The sequence below is a fragment of the Podarcis liolepis genome (genome assembly GCF_965112155.1).
Source record: "Podarcis liolepis genome assembly, chromosome: 4".
NCBI lineage: Eukaryota > Metazoa > Chordata > Lepidosauria > Squamata > Lacertidae > Podarcis > Podarcis liolepis.
This window is the reverse complement of record NC_139558.1, coordinates 62719922-62732616: the sequence shown is the minus strand read 5'-3', so window position 1 is coordinate 62732616 and position 12695 is coordinate 62719922. Positions and strand designations below refer to the sequence as shown.

The 12695-nt window shown below is 44.8% G+C and overlaps 1 protein-coding gene across 2 annotated transcripts in view; it reads left to right on the top strand.

Moving 5' to 3' along the window:
- The window catches only part of LOC310704781 (uncharacterized protein), a 240754-nt gene that overhangs the window by 26190 nt on the left and 201869 nt on the right, over positions 1-12695 (top strand). The gene's annotated exons all lie outside the window — the stretch shown is intronic.

The window sequence follows — 12695 nt, the reverse complement described above, 5'->3', positions numbered from 1 at the left end:
GGGTACTGAATATGTGAACATTTCTAACTGTGGTATTTATCATCCATCCCTACACTTTAATGTATTTATGCCATTATGAGAAGACATATATTCAGTGGATTTGTGTGTATCATTCTCTGAATAGCTTGTTAGTTTGACTTCAGTACTTTTATACAAACAAAGATCCTACAACATCAAGTGGACATGTCCAGGGCTCTTTTTCAGCCAGAACTCTCTGGAACTCAGTTCTGGCACCTCTCAGGTGGGCGCCATTTGCATTCTAAGAGAATGAGGGAGGTGTTCATTGTGAGTTCCGGCACCTCTTTTTATTAAAAACAAAACAAAAATAAGACATGCCTATTTTTGTATTAAACCAGAACTTCTTATTCCAGTGATTTCCAAACTTTTTGCCTCATGGAGAACTTGAAAATTGGAACCACTGCCAGTTTGGGGCCTGATCTAAGTTGGTTTGTAAGACCAGCACTACCACCATACAAATATATGGCAAAAATTAAGAATAAAACGGTAATCAAATCCATATTTGGGTTGAAAGTAGGTCCCAGGTCTGAAAAGATTGAGAGCCACCAGCCTATATAGTATGTCTTATCATTTTTGGGGGATCCTGCAATAAATATGGGAAGTTTTCACTTGATTCTACTGCTTATCCAGAATGATTTTGCAGAGTTACTGCCTAGCACTACTGAATCACTGCTGTCAGCAGGACTGTGTGTATAATTTGTAAGTATATAATTTCTTCTTGTACAATCCCCCCCTTTTTTTGCATCTGCAAGGACTGCAGAAATCTCATTCGTTTGTGTAGCTTGTGGGAGTGGATTCCCTTTTGGGTAATTTTTATTACCTTGTGCACATCATTCATATTAATTAAGTCATCAGGGTACAAAGTGATGCAGCTGGGATATTTATTTAAGCTTCACTCTGGATGGCATTTTTGAAGGTGGTGATCATATGGGACATCTTCTTGGCCTGGTGTATGAATTAGTTGCCATATTCCAGATGTTAGTATAATTCTGTAATCAAGCAAAGGCTGGGCATGCCAATGAGGTGAGACACCAAGCTCACAAGAGGAAAAGGCAGCATGAATTCTTGGTTCTATAGCTGATATACTGGTTGCAGACTGTTGCTGCCATCTTGAGGAGAGTCTTTGCAGCATCAGGCTTCAAATGACTAGGTTGATTGATTATCTTAAGAGATATGGGGTTAGAGAAGGGATAGCATGGAACAGTAACAGTGACAGATAAACAAATGGGCAAACCCTCTCCAAATTTCACTTAGACTGATAAAATCTTCAGTAAGAGCTCCAACAAATCAGATTTCCAGAAAACAAAGATGGATGTGACTTCACAGGATAATAATGTGTTCAACAAATTTCAATTTTTCTTCTTGTTTGCAATTTCAGTTTTACTTGTTATATTCATTCACTAATCTGATTTGACCTTTGCTTCCATATAACTTGAATTGAATTTACATCTATATATCTAATATACCTATTCTCCATTATAATATACCTTAAGTAGAGGTAATACAAAGCATCTTATACTGTACTATTTAAAAAAGAAACAAACAAGGACTGCTACATATAGATCACATAAGCCGCCCCAGTTGCAGTCTGACTAGCACATATGAGATTGCCTGGATAGTATAGTTATCTATTAAATGTTTTCACTCACTTGACGCCATAGAATTGCATTTCAACTCCCTAGTTCTAAAAACCCCCCACAGTTGAGTAATAGGTTGATATGAAAAACAAAACTAGAAACTAATAGTGATGGGATTTAGGGGAGGGCCATCTCATTGGGGAGAGCATCTTCTCTGCATGCAGAAAGTCCCAAATGCAACGTCCAGCATACACAGGATGGACACTAGTCCAAAAACACTGAGAATTTCTGCCAGTTAGTGTACAATATTGAACTGTATGGAGCAATGCTATAAGGCAGCTTCCTAGGCTCCTGTTCCTTCCCTAGGTTGATATTTCTGCCCTTTGCCAATGTCACAAGAATGACCAAAGGTTTTGGGGCACTTCACTCCATATCCCATAAACTTTCCAGTAGGTGATCTTCAATGTCAGTCATATCAGAGTGTACTCTTTGGAAACAATGGTCAAGTTCATTGATTTCAGTGGATTTGCTCTGAGTGTGACAGAGCTGGAAATTACCCAAGGAAACCTAATTTGTTGTCAACATGATCTTATCTATTCCTTCCAAAAGAAGTCCATGCCTTGACTAACTCTAGAGAGGGACCAGCTCTAGACAGAGAATGCTTATAACTAAACTGGGTCTAAAGTGATCCTTCCCTCAATTATGTCTAAACTGCAAAGTCAACAAAGCACTCCTTTCCCTTAAAGGTGAAGGACCCCCGACATTAAGTCCAGTCGCGAACGACTCTGGGGTTGCAGCGCTCATCTCGCTTTACTGGCCGAGGGAGCCAACGTTTGTCCGCAGACAGTTTTTCCAGGCCAGCATAACTAAGCTGCTTCTGGTGAAACCAGAGCAGCGCACGGAAACGCCATTTACCTTCCCGCCATTTACCTTCCCGCCGGAGCGGTACTTATTAATCTACTTGCATTTGGATGTGCTTTCGAACTGCTAGGTGCTGGGACCGAGCAACAGGAGCTCATCCCGTCGCGGGGATTCGAACCACCGACCTTCCGATCTACAAGCTCTAGGCTCAGTGGTTTAGACCACAGTGCCACCCATGCCCCGCCCTTTCCCTTAGAACAGTGTTTCCCAACCACTGTTCTGCGGCACACTAGTGTGCCGCGAGATGTTGCCTGGTGTGCCGCGGGAAAAATTAAAAAATTCGAAAGATTTTTTTTTAAAAAAAGTCAAATTTTCGATTGGGGCGCCGTCACTAGATGACCCCTGGGGTTCCCTCCCTCCCTCCCGCTCTGCGCCTCCCTCCTCCTCCTCCGGGGAGGCCCTTCCTGGCTCTCGGCCAAGGCTTGGCGGCTGCCACTCACTCACTCGCTCGCCCACCCGTCCCTCCATCCCTGCACCCGGCCTCTCCCCCTCCGTCCCCGGCGCGGGGGCTGCCGGGATCCGTAGTCCCCTCACCCTTGGGCTCTGCGCCCACGCGGGGTGCGCGAACTATGTTTCCCAGCGTGGCCTGGCGGGCCGGGCGTTTTGTTTGAAGCGCTCTTCTCCCGGCCATGGAATGAGCGCAGCGGCAGCGGCCGGGCGGGCAGGGGCTCTTCCGCGCAGACCCCGCGCAGCCTGCCTGCGCCCCCGCGGAGATCGGGCGGCAGGATGGAGCCCGGGGATCCCCGCGGAGGCGGAGCGGCGGAGGCTGCCCCCCAGGTAGGGCTGCGTCGGGGGGGTTTATTTTTGCAATGCTGCATCCGCGCCGGAGGGGACGCATCGGACCGCGGGGAGACCCCTTAGCGGGCGTGCAAGGCAATGCATGCGTGCAGGCGTTGCATGGAGTGCAGTGCAATGCAATGGCAATGCGGCGCCCTGCATGCATGCATGCAACTTCCACCGGCGCTCCGGACTTGGCAGGTGAGGGGGGTCCCCAGTGGGCGGCAGAGAGAGCCGGGAGGGCGAAGGGGAGCCGGGGGGGAGCAGTGCTGCTCCCCGAGCCGAGCCCGGGGGGAAACTTCGGCGTCGTTGCGCCGGGTGTTGGAAGCGGAGGCTGGCGGGGGCCCCTCACCTGCAAAACCTGGTCGCCTCTCATATATTTCGTGCATTGCATTCATCGCCCGCTTTCTCCTCCAAGGAGCTCCCGGGGGTGCGCGTGGTTCTCCCCGTGTTATCCTCGCAACAACAGCCCTGCGAGGTGGGTCAGGCGAGTGGCCCAAGGGAGCACCCAGGGATTGTCCTGGCCAGGTGGGGTGATTTGAACCCTGCTCTCTGCCCGGTCTTCGTCCTCATTTAGCCCCCACATGTGCATGACTGTGCATGACTGAGGTTTTCCCCCCTCGTCTTGGCTATGGTGTGAGTCTGTGCTGTTAATTAATGGGGTTCTAGCCAGCCCTCAAGGAGGTGATTATGTAATTTGCTAGCAATTCATGTCCCTCCCGGCGTGACGCTGCGCGCTGACGTCACGGGGCTGTAATGGTGGTGTGCCTCAAGATTTTTTTCATGAAACAAGTGTGCCTTTGCCCAAAAAAGGTTGGGAAACACTGCCTTAGAATGCCTAAAAAAATTATAATGTGCAGAATGAAATCCAAGCTTCTAAAGCTCTGCTATATCATTTTTGTAAGGGACTTGTAAGATACACTACTGTATCTTATACCAGCTACTGATTACAAAGAGGGAGAAGGGGAGGGGCAAAGCAGTGGGGAACCTGGCATTGTGCAGGTGCAACCAATCCTGTGCTCCTGAAACTGCTTCTGCACAGTGCCAGGCTCCCCACTGCTTCCCTCTCTCCTTAACTGACAGCAACAAGCAGCATTGGGGAGCCAGGAGTCCAATGCCACCCTGCACACACTCCCTTGATGGTCATTCATAACTATTTAGGTAGGAGTTCCAAGGTATGTTTTTGATCAAATGGAATGCTGTTCAACCCAGACAATTTTTGTTTAAAAATGGATGGAAGCCAATATTCTCATGCATAGAAAGTTTGAAGATGAGTTATTTGTCCGCCCCCCCCCCCAAAAAGAATCTAGTGACCAAAAACTTCCATTAAAACAGGTAAATAATTAAGTAGCATTTTAAATGTAGACTTTATCTCTCTTTTTTGTGGGCAAAGTTTCAGTATGTATTCTGGACTTTAAATGTGGAAACAGTAATAAAAAACTGTGTTTGTATGTGTGGGTTGGGAACTAAGGACTCAGACTGGTAAAGAAAAAGCGTTTTTTATGCGATATAACACAGTGACTTTGACCAAACTGCGGGAGGCAGTGGAAAACAGAAGTGCCTGGCGTGCTCTGGTCCATGGGGTCACGAAGAGTCGGACACGACTAAATGACTAAACAACAACAACACGGTGACACCAGATGGCATTGTGGAGTTCCATTTTTGCCCACACGATTTCTCATTATAAAGGTTACAATGCATTTTTCTGAAATGCTTCTTTGATGTGTCTAGATCCAGCCTAAAATTACATATATTGTTTCTGAATTAAGAAGGGAGGGCAGTTGTGTAAAATTTATAACATTTTCGAAATATTCACTATGCAGCTCTGCAAATGATGAGACTATTGAGCAAAGTAATGATGGGCTTTCCATTTTACTCATCAGGGATTTCTTATGTCCCACCTTATTTCCTGCCACCTCTTCATACTTGAGGTTCTAGCTTTCCAAAGACTCCTTAGTGTTCTTAAAGGCTTGTTATTCTCACCTTTATCTACTAATAAGCAATTGGTGTTGGTTATATTATGGGTCTACTTACAAGGGAAAATGCAGCTGCCTCAGTGCCTCTACTGTCTGATTCTGAGGCCATCAAAGTTCAATTCCAATTACTGCTCTGTGATTTTGGTATGAGCCCTCTCTTTAAATAAGCCTTAGTTTTCTCAAGGCATAAACCTTTCCACATTGATTATAAGGCTTCTGTTACAATAAATTTCAAACATATCATATCCATGAGAATAGTGGAAAAGTTATTCAAAAGCCTGCGGTTTGAAGAATAAAAACAGCAAATTCATCCTTTCAAATGTCATTTTAACTTGACTTCATTATATGCTAGTATGGGCATGTGATATGGAAAGTTCCAAAGGTTTGATTGCAGCAGCAAGCTGATTTTTTTTTTAGGTTTACACGATCTATTCTTAAAAACAGTCATGACAACAAATAATAATCACAATAATAACAGAAAGCTTTAAAAGACTGAATATATATAAAATATATTCCACATATAAAATATATTCCGCAATGGAATACAAGGCTCATATATGTACTAAACATACCAAATATTCATGAATGTTGTGAAATAAACTCAAATTTAATGGGAATGTCTTGACCATGAGATTGTTTGGTCATATAAATCATAAACTGCACCCAAGCAGAAGCAAAGTCAGAGGATGATATTTTATGAATCAGGTTTTTTTAGAAACAGTATGAACATGACTTTTTTAAACCATAGATCCATAGAATAACAATACGTATCCTTCCACCCTTGAGAGATCTCTAGACAAGCGGCAACCAATAGATATAGAATTAATTGTTGAGAAGTAAAGTCAGCAATAGTATCATCAAAAATGGATGAGACATAGCTTAGTGTCCAAAGTGACCTGTTTGCCAGCAATAAAACCAATCTCTATTACAACCTGATTCCAAAACTTATGTAATCACATCCCCACCACATACGCCAATATGTTCCTCATACCTTACAATTCTGCCAGCATAAGGGGGAACCAGATCTAAGAATATGAGTTAGTAGGACTGGGGTTAAGAACCAGTGGTTGATATCTGCTGGGTGGGCTTTCCACAGGGTGGGTGCAACTACTGAAAATACCTTCTGTCTGGTTCCCTGTAGTTTCACTTCTCACAGTGAGGGAACCACCAGAACAGGCACCCCCAACCTTCAGCCCTCCAGATGTTTTGGACAGAATACCCATCATCCCTGACCACTGGTCCTGTTAGCTAGGGATCATGGGAGTTGTAGGCCAAAACACCTAGAGGGCCGCAGGTTGGGGATGCCTGCACCAGAAGGTCCTTGGAGCTGGACCTCAAGGGGGTGGAGATGGTCCTTCAGGTATACTGGGCAGAAGTCATGTAGGGATTTAAAGTTCAACACCAACAATTTGAATTGTGCTTGGAAATGTACTGGGAGCCCATGTAAATCTTTTAGCTCTGGTGTTATGTGGTCCTGGCAACTGCTCCCAGTCATCAGTCTAGCAGCCACATTCTGGATTAATTAAGTCATCTTCAAAGATAGCCCTATGCAGAGTGCGCTGCAGTAGTCCAAGTAGGAATACAGTCCTAGTAGGGAATATTTCACAGTAGGGAATATATCATTCTTCTAGTTGCATAACATATAGGCAAATGAATTTTGATGATGCAATATATTTAAGACGCGCAGAATGCAGTACAATCCGTATAATACATATCCTTATTTGATTGAGCAGTCATATTTTTCCTGAACATTTATATCCTTCTTAAATATAAGTGAGGAGTTGCCATATTGCTCAAAATCACCATTACATTCAGATACTGTGGATTTATTATCAAAATATAGGATATTCATGTAGTCTATTGCTCGACTCTATTCAGAGAAACCATTTTGCCATTGTGCCTAGCTCACTGAACACTGACTGGTGACCCATAGAGAGACCATAATCTTAATGCCAGTGAAGGTGAAAGAAGCAGTTCTGAGGGACAACATTTTCATTAGAAAAAATGGCATATGGGGAAGAAGCCTCTTCTTCATGCCATGGCATTGTCTGAAATGGAGCCCCACCTCGCTGCTGCCATTTTTCCTTAAGAAATGCAAACACATTTCCTGTATCGTCTGGATTGACCTATATTCTATGCCTGGCAAGAAAGGCAAAATGTACTGTTTTCTATTAGCATTGATAAAAAGCAGAGGATAGTTTCACTCAGGGACTATTGCTTCCTTCCCTGCAATCCCAGTTCATTCTATTTTTCTCAGCCTTTATTATAATAACCAAAGTGATACTACCCTTATAATGTGGGTTGTCTTTGTTGAATGTTAAATCAAACCCTTTTTTTTCAATTTGGTACTTCTTTTCATAGTTTATTGGTTGTAATTTGGTGCTAGAATATACATGCCCAAACTAAAAAATGCTTAAATGACAAGGACGTGAGTAAGTTATTAAAGCTGAGATAACGCCTTTAAAGCTATGTTAAGTCTTAATGATCAAAGTTTTATAATATAGTATGAAAACTTAATGCTTGCTTTGCTGCCTGTGTTAGAAACCCAAGAGGATCAGAACTATATGAAGTTCAGGACATAAAAGGTTTTGCAACCAACCAAGCAAGCAAGCAAACAAACAAACTTCTTTATAAATAAGTGAATGTTCCATTTCACCCACTATCAGGCCACTTTTGTAATCAAGAATCCCCTTTGGACTAAAACAATAGCATTATCTGAGTCACATCTCATCTCCCCATGGCTTACCTGAAAAATAATTATGGCAAACTGCACTGGAGTATAGAACCCCGTTTAAAAAAAAAAGTCGACAACATTCAAAGAGATAATCCCCATGATACTTCATGGTTGAACAAGATACTGCTCCCATTTCTGAACGAAAGCCATGGTTGAGGGAATTTTCCACTCATTTGACTTCTATATCGCAGGCCAATCCCTTTGACTTTCTTCTTCATCCTTAATGCCTCTAAAACTGCTAAAGAGACAGACTGTGGACTTAGGATTTCTGTGGCATTATGGATTTTATGGCATTTCTTTTATGGTGCCTTTTTAAAATACTTTGCAAGTATAGGTCAGAATCTAAGTAAGAAATTTAACAATTTATTAACTCTTCGCATGTAAACCGTACTCACATCCAGGACTGCTTTTGTATTATTTTCTGGCTCTTAATACTAACATGCTGTGTTTTGGAATAGAGCAGCACAGTTCAATTTATCACAGACTCGGTGGTGAATATATTTTTAAACTAGAAACATGATGAGTTTTTGGTTGAATTGCTCTATCCTTAAGCTCTCCTTCGGCTTTTCCCTTCTGCTTTTGTCAGCGATTGCTGGTACACAAAACAATTATATACCCAATAATTCTATATTAGTGTATGTCTGTGTGTGAATCGTGTTATAATCATTTTGAGGTATCTAATAAAATGCTTAAAAATGCTTAAAAATGTAGAAATCCCATTCTAGTCCTGGAAATCTTTTTCTTTCTCTTTTGGTGTTTGTTGTTACTCAGTTATATCTTGTTTTGTTTTGTTTTAGCTTCTATACAAAATGATGACAATGATAGTAATAATAATAGCCTACTGCCCCCCCCATAAAAATACTTATTTAACAATATATTAAAGTGTTGTGGCTTAGTAGAAACTTTACAAAGGAACAGCATGCAAGTTTGAGCTCTGGAAGCTGTAATGCAGGGAAGCCTTTTGGTTTAATGCATAGCTCTTTTCACAGAACCATGTTTTTGTGACAGTATATAAATTAATACATCCACTAGTTCATTGCATTATCTGAAAACAATACATGACTTGGTGGGAAAATTTAGAAGCCTGTTGATAGGCGTATAACACATCAGAAATTGGAATTTGCTTGGAATCCCTTGGAATTTGCTACTTTGTTAATCAGAATAATAATAATAATAATAATAATAATAATAATAATAATAATAATTTATTTGTATCCCGCCCATCTGGCTGGGTTTCCCCAACCATTCTGGGTGGCTTCCAATAAAGATTAAAAATACATTAAAATGTCACACATTAAAAACTTCCCTAAACAGGGCTGCCTTCAGATGTCTTCTAAATGCCATATAGTTGTTTATCTCTTGGACATCTGATGGGAGGGTGTTCCACAGGGTGGGCGCCACTACCGAGAAGGCCCTCTGCCTGATTCCCTGTAGCTTTGCTTCTCACAGTGAGGGAACTACCAGATGGCCCTTGGCACTGGACCTCAGTGTCCGGGCTGAACGATGGGGGTGGAGATGCTCCTTCAGGTATACTGAGCCGAGGCCATTTAGGGCTTTAAAGGTCAACCCCAACGCTTTGAATTGTGGGTATCATCCACATATTGATGGACACCCAGCTTAAACCCCCTGATGATCTCTCCAAGCGGCTTCATGTAGATGTTAAAAAGCATGGGGGAGAGGGCCCAGGGGTCTGAACACTCATCCCCGACCACCACTTTCTGGACATGGCCCAGGAGGAAGGAGCAGAACCACTGCATAACAGTGCCCCCAGCTCCCAGCTGCTCTAGACGGTCCAGATGGATGTTATGGTTGATGGTATCAAAAGGCACTGAGCAATCCAGCAGAACTAGGAAACAACTCTCACCTTTGTCCCTAGCCTGCCGGAGATCATCAACCAGCGCGTCCAAGGCAGTTTCAGTCTCATGATGAGGCCTGAATCCCGATTGGAAGGGATCCAAATGGTCCGCATCCTCCAGGCGTGCCTGGAGTTGTTCAGAAACCACCCGCTCAATCACCTTGCCCAAGAATGGAAGATTTGAGACTGGGCAATAGTTGGCCATACTGGCCGGGTCTAAAGATTATTTTTTAAAAAAATGCAGTTCAATGACCGCCTCTTTCAGTGGGTCTGAGAAGGCTCCCTCACAGAGGGAAGCATTCACCACCCCACAGAGCCCATCACCCAGCCCTTCCCAGCTCGCTTTTATCAGCCAGGATGGGCAAGGATCAAGGAGGCAGGTGGTCGGTTTCACTTGTCCAAGCAGCCTGTCCACATCCTCGGGAGTAATGGATTGAAATTGATTCCATGCAACTCGACCAGACAGGGCTCTAGCACTCTCCCGCCCTGTCCCTCCTCCCACGATGGTGTCTGCCTCCTTCCGAATATGAACGACTTTATCTGCAAAAAACTTTGCAAAAGCATTGCAGGAGATCTTGGGGTCCCTACCAAGCCCCGGTAGTACAGGTGGTTCTGAGAGATTGCGAACCACCTGAAAAAGTCTCCTGCTGCTGTTTTCTGCAGATGCAATGGAGGCGGCGAACTAGTTGCAGGAGATCTTGGGGTCTTTACAAGGCCCCGATGGTAAAGGTGGTTCTGTTAAACAGCAAACCACCTGAAAGAATCTCCTGCTACTATTTTCTGCAGATGCAATAGAAGCGGTGAAGAAAGTCTTTTTTGCCATCTCTATCGCCACTTTGTAGGCTCGACGTTGAGCTCTAACCCGTGTCCAGTCTGATTCAGAATGAGTTTTCTGCCACTGGCACTCTAGCCATCTCAGCGATTGTTTCCTCACCCTCACCTCCGAAGAAAACCACGGGGATGTCTGGGCTCCATGCAATCGGAGAGGGCGCTTCGGAGCCAGGCAGTCGAAAGCCCTGGTTAACTCCGCCTTCCAGCGAGCCACCAGGGAATCAGCTGAAAGGCCATCAACATGGGATAAAGCATCCCCTACCACTCTCTGGAAACCATTTGGATCCATTAAGTGGTGGGGGCGAACCATCTGAATTGGTCCCACCTCCCTGCAGAGGGGAAGGGTCATGGAGAAGTCCTGTTGCACCAGGAAGTGATCTGACCATGGCACTTCTTTCGTTTCGCTTTTACTTAGTGTCAGATCACCCACATCATTAGAGGTGAACACCAGGTCTAAGGCATGTCTGTGACTATGAGTTGGGCCAAACTTATTCAGGGACAGCTCCATAGAGGCCATGCTTTCCACGAAGTCCCGAGCGGCCCCTTGTAAGGTCATGTTAGCGTGGATGTTAAAATCCCCTAGGACAACCAAACTAGGTGTTTCCAGGAGAACATCCGCCATGACCTGAAGCAGCTCAGGCAGGGAATCCTTGGTGCAGCGGGGAGGTCAGTACACCAAAAGGAATCCTGTACCGCCCCTATTGTCCAACTTCCAGAACATGCACTCAGAGAACTGGGTCTTCCCAGTAGGATGCCTGATGCAAGCTAGTGACTTCCTAAAAATCACTGCAACCCCCCTCCCCTCCCACATGACCTGGGTTGCTGTGCGTAAGAGAAACCTGGTGGACAAGCAGCAGCTAAGACAGGTCCATCTGCTTCATCCAACCAAGTCTCTGTTACACATGCCAGGTCAAATGCTCCATCCACGATCAAGCCATGGATGGCAGTGGTTTTATTCATCATTGACCTGGCATTGCACAGCAATACCTTCAGGTCATGTGGGTTTCCCTTGTTGATTCCAGTATCCATCCAGTCAAGACCAGACCCGGAGGCAGGGATAGTCTTCAAACAATGACTAAGCCTGCCTCCTCAGTGATGACATGGTCTGGTCTTAGCGTAACTCCTCCTCCTGCCCATGATCACTGAGATCGGATGTCCCAGTGCATCCCCCCCCCTGTGGAACTTGTCCCAGCCATTCTGTTGGCTGGGGCCCACTCCCAGGCAGCCCTGATCCCGCCCCTTAAAAACAAAATGCAAACTATACAATAACCAATAAAATAACAAAAAACAAAAACAGAACAGTTATACTAAAATTAATCACCAACCAGATATCCATCCCCCCTCCCCCCCAACAAATCAAAAAGGGGGGAGAAGGAAAAGCTTAAAATGCCACCAACTCCTTAAGGACATTTTAAAACACATTAGACACTTGAAACAGGGAAGCAATAGCAGAACAACCCCACACTTCCCCAAGAGTTTGTTCCAAATGAGTCCAGCCCCATTCTCTAGGCACTGCCACAGGAGTCCTTTCGTAGCTGGGAATGTTAGGACCTGGACCCCGCCCCCTAGGCCAGTTGGAAAAGGCCTTGGAAGGGAGCAGGCCCTGCAGTCCTCACCACAGAGGATACAGAGGAGCCCCAGCACAACAATTCTATTCATAGACCAGAACTGAAATGAGAGCCAATTGCTGGATCACAGCCTGCTACATCAGATCAAAGGTCCTGCTACAGGTCTGCCAACTCAGGAAAGCAATTGAGGGGGCTAAGATTGTGTGTGATGTCACAGCATTACATCCAGGCATTGTGCATGATGTCACATCGTGCGTGACACCTGGATGTTGGACGCGATGCCCAGACGTGCTGTTGCACACAATGTCTGGGTGTTGCGTGGCAGTTCAGCTTCCATGGCTGGCAGTTCCTCTGCCTCCTGCTGCTGCCATGGGCCAGGGGCTGCTTCCTCTCCACAGCAGGAGAAGGCGGAGGAGAACAAGCCACAGTGTTGCTGGC